The sequence below is a fragment of the Haliaeetus albicilla genome, chromosome 18 (assembly GCF_947461875.1).
Source record: "Haliaeetus albicilla chromosome 18, bHalAlb1.1, whole genome shotgun sequence".
Lineage (NCBI taxonomy): Eukaryota > Metazoa > Chordata > Aves > Accipitriformes > Accipitridae > Haliaeetus > Haliaeetus albicilla.
Genome location: NC_091500.1, coordinates 15,372,611 through 15,390,095, shown reverse-complemented (window position 1 = coordinate 15,390,095; position 17,485 = coordinate 15,372,611).

The window sequence follows — 17,485 nt, the reverse complement described above, 5'->3', positions numbered from 1 at the left end:
TTTCTGATCCATGTACTGTGTGAATGGAAATAACGTGAGAAATGTCTTTATTTCTCAAAGTATGATGGACTGGGGTGGGTTTTTTTTTTTTGGGGGGGGGGGGTGTTTTGTGTCAGTAACAGATCGTATTTGAGATACGGTGACTTGGGGAGCAGTTCAGCAGTTCACGCCCACGTTGCTTTCTAATGCACTCTCTGCACAACCCTCAGGTTGAGGATTACACCTCCCTGCACGGCTCATTTCTTCTCTTGCCCTGGACTGACTGCTCCTCTGCACGTATCACTGGCATGAAATCGCTTCCATTTTCTTTCAACCTAGTAAATACCTGTAAACCAAGGCTGTGGTTTCATGGGGGGCTGATCTGATGATCTACCAGTTTGTTACTGCCTAACGGAAAAAGTCACTCTCCCTGTCTTCTCCTTTGCTCCTCCTGATTCTCCACCCCCACCCCCTCGCTGTACTCCCAGGATAGTTTTGTTCTGCATTAGTGAGTTAAAGGGGCTCAGAGGGAAGTAAGACCTTATGCTTTTGTCTATGTCCCATGAAACTGCAACCTAAATTTTACTATGTCCATCTCCATCCTACGTCCGACCTTTTTATTCTTGTAGTAATCATCATATAATTGCAGGCAGACCTTATAAGGTGACATGCCTGGTGTCTATCAGTGAACTTGAGAGCATGGACATAACCACATCCAGATGAGACTGTGAGTGGTGACATACCACAAGTAAAGAAATCGCAGGATCAAAACCACCTGCCCAAGATGGAAGGACTGATGGGGGGGCAAAAACCTGGTCCCAACTCAGGAACAGGATCCAGACTGTGCCCTGACACAGACATGTTCTGTTGGCTGAGGTGAATCCTTCAGTGTGCTTTCTGCCTCAGTTCTTCATGCAGAAGACAGGGATGATGGCAGTTCCTCTGTCCCAGGCATGGTCCGAGGACAAGGCATTAACACCTATGAGATGCTGCGATATTAAACTGAGGGGTTATGCGAGAAAGGTGTTTGAACCACGAGTGGCTCATCTTCTGAACACCTGACAGTCAAGTTTTGTCCTTCCTGGCCCATGAGAGAGGGTAGAATACTGTCTCCATTTAACATCAGGAAACAAAAGGTCTTGGTAGCTTTAGTAACTTCAGCTTCAATTTCCTGAGTCCGTTGTCAGGGTCCCAGGTACTGTGTCAGCTTCCTGCCTGTTCAGAACAAGGATTGAGAAGAAGAGGGGAGCTCAGGGCAGACCCTAATTTGTCAAGTAAAAAGCTTCTGGCCTTCAAACTCACAAAGTATCACTGCCTTGCTAATGGCTTCTGGTACTGTGGTGGTCTCTAGGATGTCTCATCATGATCCCTGCACTAAGAGACCCAGAGAGAGCCACCTACCAGAAGAACCCAGAAAACTGATACTGCAAGTATAAGGTTATTTGGATTTGCTAGAAATGGGCAGAGAGTTAGGGTGGATGTAGAAACACCAAATTGGCGTCACTGTAACAGTGAGTAGTACATGCTAGGGCATCCTGGCTTTTGTGGGCTAAGTCCAAACATCTAGGAGATCTGTTCTTGGGGTCACTGCCTAATGTTTGTTTGCTTGCCGGTTATGTCCCAGCTAATTTTGCAATGCGAGTCTAAATCCTTCAACCGCACATCCAATTTGTAATTTAAGCCTGCATAATTTTATCTCTGCTTGCTTACACTCACTGTCTCCTGGTTTACACAGGCCATTGCTGGTTCCTGTAAGAATTGCTGCATTGATTGATATGCGAAACAGGAAGGTAGGATGTTTTAAAGTGGAACGGTATTTAGAGAGATGCAGCATCTGCATCTAAAGTGAGAGATAGTTACAGGGTTAGACAAGTAGGCCATCAATTACAGGAGACTGAGGTTAGGACCATCTGGCTGTTTGAAACAACACCAGGTGTTAGCAGAAGCAAATTTCCTGTGTTGCAACATAGGAGGAGGGCGGCAGGAGAGAAGCAGCCCTCCAGAGCGAATCTCAGCCATGAAGCAGGCCGCTTCTCATTTCCTTTTTTAGTGCTGTCTTGTGGGAAAAAAATCACTCGAAGAGCCTGACACACCTGTGTCTCCTGCTCGCTACCTCCTGGGGCTGCTCGGGGGGAAGTCCTCAGCCGGGGATGGGGACCCCCTCCTGCGAGGAGGGCAGCGCAGAACTTGTACCCACGCAGCCGGCTCAGCCAGCTCTTGGCTTTCAGTCCCAGCTGCCTCCTGACCCTTGCTGATGGACCCGAGCACCAACGCCCTGGGCCGTATAGCCAGCACCCGTGGTCCTCTCGAGGCCCTCCTTGCTGCCCGACCCACGGTACAAGGTGTCTCCAGCCACGTGCAGCCCTGCCTCGGTTTCCCTCCCCAGCCTGAGCTGTCTCCACCAGCCAAGGGAGAGGCAGCTGAGAGTGGGCTGGCTGCTGGTGGAGAGGGTCAAGAGCTACAGAGAGATGACTGTCACCTACAGTCTGCTCGGCAGAGGAGCATGCACCTACAGGCATTTTCAGTCATTCAGGGCTACTGGGCAATATTTTAAAATAGTGACTGGCTTGGTATATGCAAAGAATATTGCTGCCTTACCCATCTATTCTTAAACCTGAACAAGCCTCTCATGTGGTTACACCGCTTCAAATTTTCTCATGTATACTTGGCAATACTTTATTATTATAATTTACATTAAAAAGGGGAATAAACCATAATGCTGAAATTCATCCAACCTAAAAGTTACACTGATATAAATAAGTCAGGAAACAATCACATCTCCCACTAAAGTTGTTCTTACTGTACTAAACTATGAGTGTAGAAAGACTTGATGGAGGCTCTGGCAAGAGGGAATTTCCAAGGCAATTGCTCCCAGCAAGCCCCCCAGCTCGACAGTGTCCTTTCACAACAAGCAGGCAAGAGGTTAAAAATTAGAAAAATGTAATCTCAGTAACTAGCAGCAGAACCATAGATCGTTTTTTCCTAGTTTCTTTTTCTATCAGTGAGAAACAGCCCTCACAGGTTTGTTTTAAACTTTAATTATTATACTTTAATTATCCAGTGACAGAGGGAAAAGCCTTTGATTTGGTTATAAATGCCGAACTTAAATGAATTCCTCAATAAAACACTTCATTTTGGGAACACAGCAAAGGTTGCTAAGTGACAGCGATGCAGTTCTGTATCAGAGCACTTCCAAACCTCTACTGCCGAGAAGAAAATGAAATAGCTGGGAGTACCGGTCTGTAGGCAGGGTGAGGAGACTAAAGGGCTCTGGCTCATAAGCAAGTCTGTGCCTATATATTTTTAGCTACCTATTAAGTGCAGGCTGGTTTTCAGAAGCTCTGAGCACTTATGACATCCACTGAATAATGGCAACCGTGAGGTGTCCAGGTCACTGCTATCCAGGTACTCTTGTGAAAGGGGATAATAGGGTCTTAGCTCCAGCTGGATTTGAAAACATCGGCTATTATGCAAATCAGAAGGACTCACACCATTCATTAAAATGCAGCAAGATGGGTGTTTACCCAGGGATAACATTTCCAAAATGTACCGGTGACAAACATGGAGGTAGAGTTTGGGCTAATGTAAATTTCTAAACATTGCCTTTGAAGAGAGAGTGTTCAGTGGGGAATACTGCAGATAATAGCAATAACCATTCCTGAAAATAATGCTCTGACTGCAATTCTTAATTAAAAAAAGAGGAAAATTTCAGATGTCTGGTCAAATTACATACCTGCTGATTTACCTGTGAAACTGATTGATATTTATTAGTAATAACCACATGCATGACTTTCCATAGTGGTAAGCAAACACTTATTAAATTCAAGAAGAGTAAGCACATAAGTGAGATAAAACCATTGCCTATTTTCAGGAGTGGGATAATTTTTATCTTCCTTTTTTGCGAAATATTTTGTCATATGTGACTATTTCATATTTTGCACTTAGGGATGAAACAGAAATATTTATTTTAATGATGGGCTGTACAAGACTATTGTAGTCCTTAACTCTTTAAAATGCTTTTTAAAGTTTTTATGTGACAATTTGTCATGTGTGGGCTTGGTTTTTTATCTGGAGTAATTTTACATTAAAAGAATATCTTATTTGCAAAGCAAATAAAACTCCACCTTCTAAAACTAGGTAAAAAAATGAGGCAGAGGGTTGGTCTGACTGTTAAATGAACATATAAAAGTAACACATAACCACAGACTTCTAAGATTGGGCTGGAAAGAGAATATCCAGAAAATTGTATTGACTGCATCTATCCAGGATATTTGCTTTGGTGTTTTGGATGGATTATTGCCTATTACGTATTTCTTTCTTCTTTTGCATCCACCTCTCCCTCCTTCTTTCCTGGAGACTTGTGCTTGCATTTCAAATTGTGCTCTCTTCCTAGATGTTTTTTTACTCTTACCTTCCTTAAGAGCTGCCTGTTTTGCATGCCAGTGTCAGGATCTGTTTCTATTTCAAACGGGCTGTGAGATGGTGTTGTTTTGGGCCTGATCCTGCCTATGTGCTCACCTGCTCCCCTGTTGTTAGGAGGCTCGGCTGTAGGGTTGTGGCAGGAACAAAACGACAGCTGCTCGTGTCACCAAGGCTGTCTGCAAAGATTTCGCAAGGACATTAGTTATTAACCTCTTGAAAATTGCTGGAGCTGCCCCACCTAAATCAGCCCTCGGCCTGCCCAGTCCTGCAACCAGTTTTTGCTAGGAGTAATGATGCAAGGGGTTTGTGCAGAAAAGCTGTATAGCATCACTTACAAAAATATTTATAAAGTGACCTTTATAAGGCCTCACATAGGAGCCAGATGACTGGCTCCATTTGCAGCTCTAGCCTGGCTTTGCGCATACTTTCAACCCTGTGTAAGAGCGTTCAGGAAACTTGGCCCCAGACAGCAAAAATGTTATAGTGAGAGAAGTAGAGCTCAGCACAGCCTAGGCTCAGTTTGGGGCTTATCGAAGGCACAGGGTGATGGATCTGGTGCAGACCCGCTGCGCTGGATGTAACGTGGCCCTGCTTGGGCAACCGCTGCTGCTTTGGCTTTTCTGCGTCACAGCCCAGCTCTAGTGCTTGCTGGCCGTACAAGGTTGAAACTTTTGAATTTGAACAAGCCAGACCCATCTGCCAAATGGCTCCTCTGCTTGATCAGGTCCATGCAGGCACATGGTAGCTGGTCTGGCAGCGGCTTGCTCCGTGGTAAAAGAAACCTGGCCAGCAGGAACACGATGCTGGCATGTCCTGAATGAGTCTGCTCCTGCAGCCAAACTACTGGCACCCCAGTGAGTATCCCGGGATATTTAAATACCCCAGGCTGAGAGTGGTGCTGGGGATGATTTTGGCCCCTTGACTGTTGAGTCAATTCCTGTGGCATATGGGCCAGGAGACTGTTTCAGGTACAGCCTTGGGTAAACATCTAAACAACTGCTCTGCGAGCGGTCCTGGGAGACACCGTGCAACCGCGATGCAACCTCCTGCCTTTTTGCTCTGGAGGACAGGGTAGAAAACCTGATGCTGGGATTCGCGATACAACCTCCTTCTCTTTGGCTTGGTAGGAGGAACAAAAAGAAAACAGAGAAAGAAATAATAACACAACTGTCTTTGATCTGACTGAGAAATGCATTCTCAAGAATAATATGTGAGAAAGGCATCAGAATTTTTGCCTGCTTAAAATTTCCCATTGTCTTCTAAGGAACAAATACTTTGTGTGTATTTTGTTTAGCCAGATTCTTTTGCTATGATGGTCTGTCTACACTGACTAAATTCTTGTACTAATGGCTCCACAATGCTGCATTTAAAGATTATAATACATTTATAGCCCACTGATAAAAAAAAAAAACCAACAAAAAACCCCAACTGTATAAAAGCCAGGTATTAGCTATTATTAAATAAAAATAATTTACAGCTTACCACAGTCACAATGAATTAGATTGACTCACTTATGGGCTTTAGGACATTTTTTCTAGTTTTTGTTTTACGAGACTGTACATGAAGGATGTTAGCTCAGTTGGAGATTTTCTCTTTTACTCTATGCCAAGGTTTTCAGAAGTGACTAATGACTTTGGGTGCCTAACTGGAAACATTGTAATAACGCCTGAATTTCAGAATGGCTGAGCACCCATCATCTGAAATTTAAGTCCTTTTATGGTCGTTTAAATTCAGCTCTCAGGACCGAGATCCTCTAATTCATCAGGAACTCTTGAAAAGCTTGGAAGTTATGGAAATATATTAAAAAATTTAAGATGCAATTTCCTCCTTAAAAGCCTCTCCATACCCAATTTTCCATGTCCCAATATGTGTGGAATTAGAAGGAAGAAATTGGCAATTATTGAATGCAATATGCTTTGATTTTATGATAAAGAAAACATTGTGTTCATTTCCTTACTACAGTGTGGTAGCCCTGCTTTTCTGATTAATCGTAATATCCATAACCTTGTTTTTAAAGAGCTTTTTGTCAGTTTTCTAGACCTTCAGCATAAATCAGTGTAAAGCGGTTGTGTGAATTCAGCCTTGGTTTTACAAAGATGGACATAACTCTGTGGTCTTTATATAGGGAGGAATGATTCACGGGGCTTAGCAAGCATGAAAGACTTGGGATACCTGGGGGTGAAAGTCCCACGCAAGCTGATGATACTCTTTATTTCATAGAATTTCTGGTGCTGTGCTGCCGCAACCCACAGTTATATAGTGGACAGATAGATACTACCTTTCACTAACATTGCCTTTGCAGGTACCTAGTCAGATCTTTCTTTGATATCAACTGGTGCGAACTACCACCGCTTAAATTATGCCATTTGACACCAGGTGGGCTTAGTATTTCATTGCTCACTGGGAGGTGAAGCCTTCCCTTAGATAACTGGAGAGCTCTGGCTGATTATCTCATAAAAATCTGCTATTGCATCAGGCGCAGAATAGAAGGAAGTTAGTCTTTTAAATGAATTGTAACTGGAAGCTTTTACTCTGTCTAGCCAGGCTGTTACCCGCAGCTTAGATTAGATCTGATCTTTTTATGCTTCCCTACAGGTTTGCTTTGATTGTCTCCCCATTTTCCAATAAACACTCTAAGAGACCACTGGGCAATTACTGAGGAAGTCCCTGGGAAATGTTCTCAGCAAGTCTGGTCCGTGGCATGCAGGGTATAAGGCACTTGCCCAGGATCACATGCTCCCAGATACACGGGGCACACGGATGGCTGTTCCCAGAAGTGGATGCCAAGAAGCAAGCTAGCGAGGGGCATGGGAACAGCCTTGTGACCGCAGCCAAAGGCAGCGGTGGGAGACCAAGGGCTGCAGCTGGACTGTGAGAAACGAAGCAGTGTGTTTGGTTTTGAAGTGAGAAACCCAAATGCTTGTCTAAAGCACACTGGACATCACGGAGTGCCCAGTTTTACGGCAACAGTGCTACACAGAGGCACTGTGAATCCTTTATCTCTGCCTGACTGATCTTTTCATCACCTGGATGGCCCTGAAAATTTAGCTGCGGGCAAGGACAGAAGAGTAAGTTTATCTTGGCATCTTCCACTCTCTTTTTATTAAAGGGTTGTAGCATCTATTATTTCCTCCAACTGTTTCCCCACATCCTACGTCTCTAAGCCTGGACTGTAATCCTACACTCATTCCCGTACTGGCTCCTTATCTTCCCAGTCTCTGTCTTCGTATCTGCAGACCATGTCCTCTCCCTGGCTTTGGCCAGGTGACCCACTGTCTCTGTGGAGGACACAGTGGAGCCAGCAGCTCCTTGTACCTTTTATTGTAACTGTTTATTTTATTTCTTCTTGTTCAGATGAGCCTGTTCCAGTCTGCTGTATTGAAATCCAGCAAGACACATGGGAATCCCCCAGTGTGCAACCCTAGCCGTGGCTGGGATCTCCAGGACCTCGCCACCCACATGCCTTCCTCCTGTTGGGCAGGCTCCACTCCTCTCCTCCCGACTGTGAGGCTGCTGAGCCCCAGGTCCACTCAGGCACAAGGTCTGGCCAAGAGCAGCCAGACCCATTGTTCAGCGAGGGCTGCACCATCCAGAGTTGCAGTGTGACAGCCTCTTTTCTGCTGTCCTGCATCCTCTGAATTGCCAGCCTGGCAGCCAAAGTTCTCAGCAAAACAGACAACACAGTGCCGAGGGCAGCCTAACACCACATGCCCCTGCATTACTCCTTCTTCTCCCTCTCCCTTCACGTGATGTGTTGTCCTGGAAGGGTTGCAGGAAAGGTAATAGAAAAGGAAGGTGGGCAAACCTTCTGGCTGCCCAGCCACCCTTCAGCTGATGGTGAGCAGTTTGACCCAGATGCCTAGACCCTTCTGTTCATGATACCTATGGCGCTGTCCTTCAGCTAAGATATGTGACTTCTGTTTTAATAAGAGCAGAATAGCAAAACGTGTATGTCAGACATCAAATGGCTTGGGACTTATGAGTTTTGCAGGTATGAAATGGAGCAGATTTTTTTTTTTTTTCAATGAGTCTAAGAGTTTGGACAACAGTATTGCACAGGGGAGAATAAAATCCACTGTACGTACTCAGGCAAATGTACAATATACTGACTTAGTGTCTGGACTGGATAGAAAAGGGAGGACAATGAACTCTACAAAGAGGGTCTGAGAGATGACATTGGAGGCATAACCAAACTGGCAATCTGTTGCCTGGCTCATCACCAGGGAATAAAGTTTACCGCACCTAGAAGGAAATGAACGGGGCCCTGGAGGTGTTTCTGAAGAATGAGACACTGTCATCTGCACTAAGCATGGCTCGATATGACCTCTAAACCTCCAAGGCCACTTCTTCTGCTTGTAAGGAAGCAGAGCCTGTAAACACCATGCTGCTACAGCCCCACTGGCAGCACCCAGGGAAGGAAAGTCCCCAGCAAAGGTGCAGCTGAAGGGAAAATGCTTGCCACCCCAACCGTGTCCCCTCCTGTACCACTTTTGCTGGCAGAGTGGTTTTGGTAGCATTTCTGAATTTTCCTGTTCCTAGCAGACACAGCTCTGGGAGCTGAACTTCTTGGTGTAGACTGAGACTCACAGAAGATGTTTTCATATTTACTTGGCTACAGGTTTTACACCAGTGCCTGTATCTCTCAATGCTGTGTACAGCGCTAGTTGTGTCTTTATGGCATAGGGCCATGCTGGGGCCACCCTAAGGGGTTTCCTACAATAAAAATTCAGGGAAATTTCAGTCACCCTACCTGTCCCTTCCCTGAGCCTTCAGCAGTCTTTCCCATCCATGTGAAAAACCGGTAAAGTGGCTGCTTGCCAAGCTGGTGGCTTGGCAGGCTGATCTTCTTCCTCTTGCTGCCCTCGCCCCACAGCCCTGTGGGATGTCGCAGCTCTGGGTTTCCCCCTTTCCTGACAGGTAACCGTGACCGGGGAGCAGTATGTGTCTGTGGGCTTGTGGGGACTGGGGTTTTTCTCAGGTGGGGACACAGCACTGCACACCTCTGGAAGCAGAAATAAAGTGTGGCGTAGCCAAAACAGCCTAAAGAGCCTAATGGACATGTCAGTGGGAAATAGTGTCCTAATGCCTCCAATTTCTCTTATAAATTTCAGTTTAAGTCACCAGATAAGCCTGTATTCAGTACATAAGCCTCATTTTTTTTTTCCTTCATAAAATGCACCTAAAATTAAAGTGTAATTTACTCTGAAATTTTCTAGGAAGAAGTAATTGATATCAGGTCCTGGTGGCTTAAGGAGATACCAGTTTACTGCTGCCAGCACCACAGGTGTCGTTGCAGCAGCAAAGGCAGCAAACCTGGAGGTGGTGGATCGAATTGATCCTCCCTTGGGCCAACAAATACACAGAGGTACTTCATCCCTAGAAAGTATGGGAAAGCCCAACAGAGGTAAGAAATGTACTTTGTTCTCTTTGTAATACACCCTTTTTTTCCTTCTCCGTCTGTCCCGCGGTGGCTGTGCCATGCCGATGAGCAGCACAACGGTATCTGCTGGTGGCCACCCCTGCAGATGAGGAGGTTTTTGAGAGGTGTCCCCCAGCTCCATCCCATCCCAGCACACCACACCGCCTCCCTTCCAACAGCCCTCTACGAGCACTCAGGCGCCTGTGCCTAATTGAGGCAGCGGCTGGTTTTAATATGAGGTCTGAACACTGGGGTTTTGGGGTTTTTTTTAGATTTTAGATCCTAAATTGCTTTCAAAGGGATGGTGCATCACTCTCCCCCGCTCCGGGGACAGTCTTTGCAGCCTCCAGAAGATGGTGCCCTGCTGTTAGGAAACAATGCTGTGAGCAGCAGTCATTCCAGTTCACTGGCACAATGTCACACAAAACGCTTTGTGTCTGTCAGCACATTCCTGGAAGGTCACAGTAAATGATGAATGCTCCTGTGTAGGAGCTGAGGAGTTTTGTCCCCCCCCCCCCCCCCTTTTTTTTTTTCCATGAATTGCATCACTTGGCGGCCTCTTGGCTTCATTCATTTGACTCCTGTGGTTACAAACCTTTCCTGATTGTTGTGAGCCTGCTTCCTCCACAACCCCTCTGTGGCCAAAGCAGGATATTCATGACTGACTGGCCTGGGGAAGCTGGATGACTTCCAGCTACTTTCCACAGCAGAGTTGCTCACTTCCCTCCCCGCCGAGGTCTGAAATATCCTGTGGTTCTGGTTAGCTTTCTCTCCGGATGCACATCAGCTAAAGCATATGCATCATCATGTGGTACCCAAGGTTGTTTCAGCACAGCTAATTGTGACAGAGGCTTTATTTAGATGCCATGTATAAAAAGATGAGTAAAGCACTCCAGTAAGAAGTCAGAAGGATATTTGACTTGATCCTGAATGAAAAGCTGATTTTCACTGGCATGTAGCACTGGAGTTCTCTATTGAGCTTTGCACATATGTCTAAAATGTTTAAATAATTCCAGTAAACTATGATGTCATCTTTGCAGCTCTGTTGCCATTTCCTATGATTTGGTTCATGATTTCTTTCCCCTCTGAGTTACTAATTGCTCATGAAGCTTGTGCAATTGAATGGGGCTCTTCTATTTTTTTTCACACTCCCTTCCCCCCATACAGAAAGCACAGACCTGCTAGTTTTAATTGGGGAAAAACACCTACAGCCAAATTCAGCATTACTTCTCAATGGGAATTTACCAGCACCTGAGTAGCAATAGTTACTTGGCACAATCCCGCCAGCCACACTGAAGGGTATTTTGTTGGCTTGGAGAGTGTCTGGATGGGGAGGAGGGTTCGGGAAAACCCACTCCAGAGTGAAATCGAAAGAGGAACACCTGCATTTGCAAACAGTGTTCATGGGCCTGTTCACAGGCTCATGTGGGCACACGTCCTTCCAAAGGATGGAGACACATTCAGTGGTCAGGACAGGTTAATAGCCTCCAGTAAGCCTGCTTTTGTTTGCACAAATGGAGCAGGGCAGAAGTTCTGAGAAGTGACTGCTGGGACCCTGAGAGTACATCTGTTGAGGTCTCCTTCTCTGTCCCTGAAGCCATCTGGCAACGTCCGTACTGTTAAAGTCTCTTTGCCTTCAAAACAGGGTGGCTGCATCTAACCTGGCTAGGGAATAGTGCCTGGTGTAGTCCAGTCCCTGCACTGTGTGAACTCCCTAGCTGTGTTCAGGAACTGGTTGGAGGATGCTGTCTGGCCCAGGTCAGAAATGGTCCCGGCTCTGCTGTAACTGTTCTCTGGTTCAGATGGTGGGGACCTGCGGTTGTGTCCTGGCTCTACTTAACTTGCTAGTATGGATGCAGCTGGACAGGCTCCTGTGGGCTGTATGGGGTTCACCTGTAGGACTGGGAGTCTTCATTTTGGATAGAAGAAAAGCATCCTTCAGCAGGAGAAACTGGAGAAGGGGGAGAGGGGCAAAATGGAAAGTAAATTCTGAGTGAGAAAGTGTCTGGACTTCAGTAAGAGACTAAATAAAGCCAGAGAGAAATAAAGCCAGAGGCCAAATGAGTCCTTAGGAGTCAGAGTTTGTGAACTAGAGTAGGATATATTTTCCAGAAAGCTGCAAGAAAGCACATGTTGCTGCCAGTTCATTGGCATGTAGGGAGAAACTGCTGAAACTTCAAGGGGGTTTTTCAGCAGCAACAAATAAGGACATTTTGCAAAAGCTTTGGTGAAGACAAGCAAATTGCAAACTGCTATCCAATAATGGCTACATGTTGCAAAATGTGGGTTGAAAGGAAAAGATCTGTGAAACTGGAGGACATTTCATGCTTTATACATTTCCACAGAATCCATCAGATCTTTCAAGTTGTCGAAGAAATGTCAGGAAGTGGAAAACCAGAGGTTTTGCACAACTTCTGAGTAACTTTTTAAAAAAGTACTCAAGTCAGAGAAAGTAATTAAAACTTCTTTGTGTTTATTTTTATTTCATGAAGTCCCTTGGTGTTATGATTTCCCAGGTCTGCATTTACAGGCTCAGGTTTCTTTGTCACTTCCCTTTGTACAGACCAAGAGCTGTTCCATATATAGGCACACAAATAGCATCAAAAAACCTTCTTTGAGCAAAGGTCACTTCAGATCAAGCGAGATCTTTGTCAGCATCTCTAACAACTTGATAACAGTATGTGGAAGCAGGTTGGCCAAGAGACTTAACAGGATTGAAGCAACCTTTTTCTTCCCACTTCAGCATTTCTCAGTGTCACTGAAGGGAGTTGCTAGCAGGACCCTCACCCTGTGTATTGCTGTATCCATCCACGGTGGGTTTCCCTGTGTGCCACTTGTGAAAAACACAAGTAAGTACTGATGTCTACAGGACTTTGGATGAAGAGCTGGAGGCACTGTGTAGCGTGACGCTAGGTCTGCAGTGCGGTGCAGAGGTGTGACAGGTCCATGCAGTTGTGCCTTGACCAGCTGGAACAGCCCAGCTGCAGCCATGCAGGCTTCACCAGAGGCTGCACATGCTCATGCAGGATGCTGGGTTTGCAGCTGGTGGCTTTAAGTCCACTGTGTCTGCTTTTCATGGGTTGCCTATAGCTCTCTTCATTGTGTCTACCTGAGGACAGGAGATCTTCAGATCTCCTTGCCACGTAGGCACCACACTCCCAGTACCTCTGAGGAAGAGATGCCATGTATACAAAGACTGGTAAGATGGGCAATGGTGCTGTCTGCACCTGTCTCCAAGGGCTTTCACAGATATTTGTACAAATAGTCAGTGATAAGGACTACAGCTCATCTGACTGCACAAGAGAAGAAAGCCTCCCAAATCTCCCTTTTCTGTCTGTCCAAGAGCAAAGCTCAGCGTGCCCTGATGCAACCAGAAGAGCCTGTAACAGAGAAGATAAGGAAAAGCAACCTCCTACCATTCTTGGTGCAACACAGGCTGAGTACTAATGAGTCACAGTTTGCTCTCAGCCCTGACTGAAGGAATATACCTGCTGACATGTCAAAGGAACCTCAAAAAAGTAAGGACTCTGAAGGTCTTCTCAAGGTATTCTGACATGCACACCCCACCATTTGAACCTGAAGAAGAGCAGAAGAGTTAACCGACATCAGTAGAATGAAGCTATAGGCACTCATCACTAGGATGGAGGGAAGGAAGGGCTTTAGCACATGCACACACATACATGAGGAAAAAACCCTAGAACTCCCGAAGTTCTTCAAAGAAGGTGATTTGCTGTGCACTCTGAGGTTTGACCCATGCAAATAAAAACTTCCATCATATTTTGTTCTCTGCAGATGGCACTTATATACCAAGGTTCAGAGCAATGAAGAGTTATCTGAGAGTGACTCAGCTCCTGTAGACAGTGCAGCTATAGTTTCCCTGGCTGTAATGATCCACAGTGGCAGCAGAGCTACCTTGGAAAGACAGCATGGCTTTCTCTGCCATGGCCCATAACTGGTGCTGGCAGAGGAAGGCAGCACCGTGGCTGTGTCCTCGGCTTCTCTCCCTGCTGTCCCAGTGGGGATGGAGGTGGGCAAAGATGCATCTTTTCCAGATGTGAGATGGCTTGGTCCTGGGTGGTGCAGGACTCCTGTGTCCTGGCTCCTTCATGTGTGCGCCACAGACAAAACCCATACTTTGTTTCAGTTTTGTTCTTCTGAAGCCCCTGAGAGTGAAAGGCCAGGACACTGGGATGGATGTGAAAAATATCAAACATGATTCTTGATTACCAGTACAGTAAGTCTAGGCAAATTCAGCATTGAAGTCAACAGGGGTCTTTTTAATGGCTTTAGCTGGGCTTGGATTCTTACTCTAATTGCATGCCTATGCAGGGTTTGAAGACTGGGATTCATCTACGTAAATGTAGGCATTTGATGAAGATGTCTAAGGTAGATCAGTACAAAGAGACAGATGCAGTCAGACAGCGGGTCGGTCTATCTGACTGAGCCCATCCCATGCTGTTAACTGTTAAGAGTCGTTAGAGAGATTAATCTTCTAATTTGGTGCCTTGAATAGTGCCCAAACTTAGTGGGAAGAACAGGTTGAAGCACCTAAGTACCCAGCTGAAACAGTGGGAAAATTACTGCATAATTTTCCTGTGCAATACTTACTAAGATTAGGGTGGAAATGTGCACATGTTGCTGGGTCTGATTGAGGGGTGAAGAAAGAAGATAATAAATTTGAAAAAATAAAATTAAAATAAACTTTTATTTTTATGCTTTATCCTATTGTAGGTAGAATGTTAAGAATTTATCACCTGAGATAAAAGACTTAATCATTACTAAACCCTTTGGCAATCGTTTTAACAACATTAATCAAGATGAGCTCATTTAGTGCTAATGGGGGTGTTTTAAGTACTTTTATAGGATTTTCACTGAAATTCAGAATTAAATAATTGGGCCATTATTCTAAAGCGTTTTCGTCATCCCTCAGGGAAGTCCCAGTTTCCAGTTTCTTGGTTTTCATCTGCTTGGTTTTATTTCCTCTCAAGCATTAATTCTGATTGCCCTTCACAATTTCGGAGCACCCCCTCCCAGTTATTAATTTGACCCTCTTCTGGGCAGTCTGAGGTTGGTTGCCCCTAACAATCTATTTTGTCAATGCCGTCATGGACAGGAAAGATTTAAAATACCACTAAATGAGTGTGGTGATGGATGATGAGACAGGAAAGATGGTGATTGCCATCGGCTAAAGGCTCTAGCGAGTTGAGTTTTTCCCAACACCCAGACTGGATGAGCAGTTGGTTAATTAATTGCCCAATTCTGCATATAATGTTACCTTAAGCATGCTTAGTCTTTATTAGGGGCTGTAGTCTTTGCAATCTGGAATGCATCAGCAGTTGCTGAAGGTGTTATGGAAGGAAGGCAAGGCATTATGGACTTAGGTCTGTTGCCTGAATTTATGTTCTTAGTGCCAGTTAATATGCCAAAATGTGTCTGAAACATCCCCATAACTATGGCAGGTGTAATGCAAGACATACAGTAGACCTCTGCCTTTCTTGAAACGCAGTTAGATGCCATGAGTGATGCCTTGGGTATTTGAAATGACACTAAATGTTTTGGGCAGCTGTATTGAGTGCTACAGTTGGGAATCCATTTGAGATTAAGATTCCACGTGCCCATGTATACCCATCTACATGTAAACTAGGTATCTAGACTTCTGTTATGGTCAGTGGAGATCTAGTTAATTCAGTCGCTGAAACCCAGGGAGTGATTTGGCTGCTTAGCCACTATCTGTCTACAATCAGACAAGTCGAGACACCCTCCAGACTCCGGTGACTGTATCGAGTAGATCTCTGCTAATACAGTGCGAACTTGGATGCCTCAGGCTTGATTCAGCTGACTAAGCTTTGATGTCTGGTGCCACGGTATATGTTCTGCAGTATCGTGGCTGGCCTCCAGCTGTATCTTCAGAAGAGGCAGGTCATCTCTGCCAGCCCAATGCGGATGTCTCAGACATCCTATGACACCTAAAATAATTGCATTACAGCTACGTGTGGACACCAAAGCACTGCCTTTTGTCACAGATCATAGTATGCAATATGTGAAGTCACTTCAATACAAATGCTAAAATTCTCTGAATGGTTCATATAATGATATGTTCATTTAGTTGATAGTCATAGTAGAAGCTTTTATTTAATCTGGTAGGAAAGCCTTTATCAGTCATTCCTAGTTTTGATAATCACAGGAGATGTTGCCATTTCAGACTCACCCCAGTGAATTGTCAGGTCATATTCTACCAGCATGTTTGGTAATTCACATGCCTAAACCCAAAGAATGACAGCAAAATTTAACTGTAATACATTTAAACATGAAATAATGCATATTTTTTTTCATATTCAACGAACTTTATAACTGCTGTTTTCTATTTCTTTCTCATAATAACTGAAAGTTTCTAATCTCTTACTCCATTATGGTGATTCAAAATACTACAGGCTGGTAGATACATAAGTATGAGGGGAAAAAAGGAGGAAGAATGTATTTTCACTTTATATCTTGTCTGGAAAATAAGCCTTGAAAAATTTTTTGAAAAGATTATCCTCAGTGCAAAGATCTTTACTCAGATCATTGTATCAAGCACAATAAACAACCTACATTACATACAGCAAAACTTCAGCTTCATAAATCCCATTTTCCAAGGCTTTACGTGATAATGAAGATCACATTTTGTAACCAAAGTGTGTATATCTTGCAGTTTGTACGTTTTGTTTGGTTTCAACTGTTGGCAAATTACTTAACATCTCAGATAGATAGATTTAACAATTCCTATTTTTTTATTCACAGAAGGAAGTTGAACTATTACACTGAGCAACTAATATGACTGAGAAGTTATTTTCAGGATAGCTTTTCAGGATAATCATTGGGTAGGATCGTTAAGATGTCATATTTTTACTGTGTGATGGAAGCATCTCTATTTTTGTGTGCTTTGTGTTCCCACAGATGGGTCTCAGGTTTTGCAGCATGCGTTGGACATGGCTTATGGCCATGCCAAATATATGAGTGCAGGATCCAGGTAAAAATATATGACATGTATCCTGTTTACACTTACACAATTATAATAATTCAATCCTCTACACAAGAATGATGCAACAGGGTTTCCATTTTAGGAGGTTAAACTCTGCCCACGTGTGATGTGTGCCCTTTGTTATTATTCAGCATCCTACTGTTGCAGGCTGCAGCTGACAGACACTTACATGTGTCCACTTCAGGTGTGTGTTACCAGTCTGATAACACTTACTGAATCCAGTCCCTGAAATTACTTATTCAGACCTTCCAAAGGTCTAACTTGATTCAAGCTTCAGCTAAGCCAGAACCGAGTAAGGATTTCAGGGTTTCAGTTACAGCAGGTAACTGATGCAAAAACGAACCTGAAAGATTGACACCTTTTGTACCTTTAATTCATGGCAGTGTTGCACCAAACAACAGTCAAAATAGCCATGTTCTGAAAGGCCAGTTCTTCATGACTAACCCTGTGGGTTAGAGCAGGGGAAAAGCAGCTTGATTAATTGTAACATTTGTTTTCATTTAATAGATTCATAGATTTCAAGGCCAAAAGGGAGCACTCTGATTATCTAGTCTGACCTCATGTGGAACAGAGGCCACAGAGGAATCACCCGGTGATTCCTGCACAGACTAAGCAGTTCTTCCCTGGTCCATAAGGAAACTCTC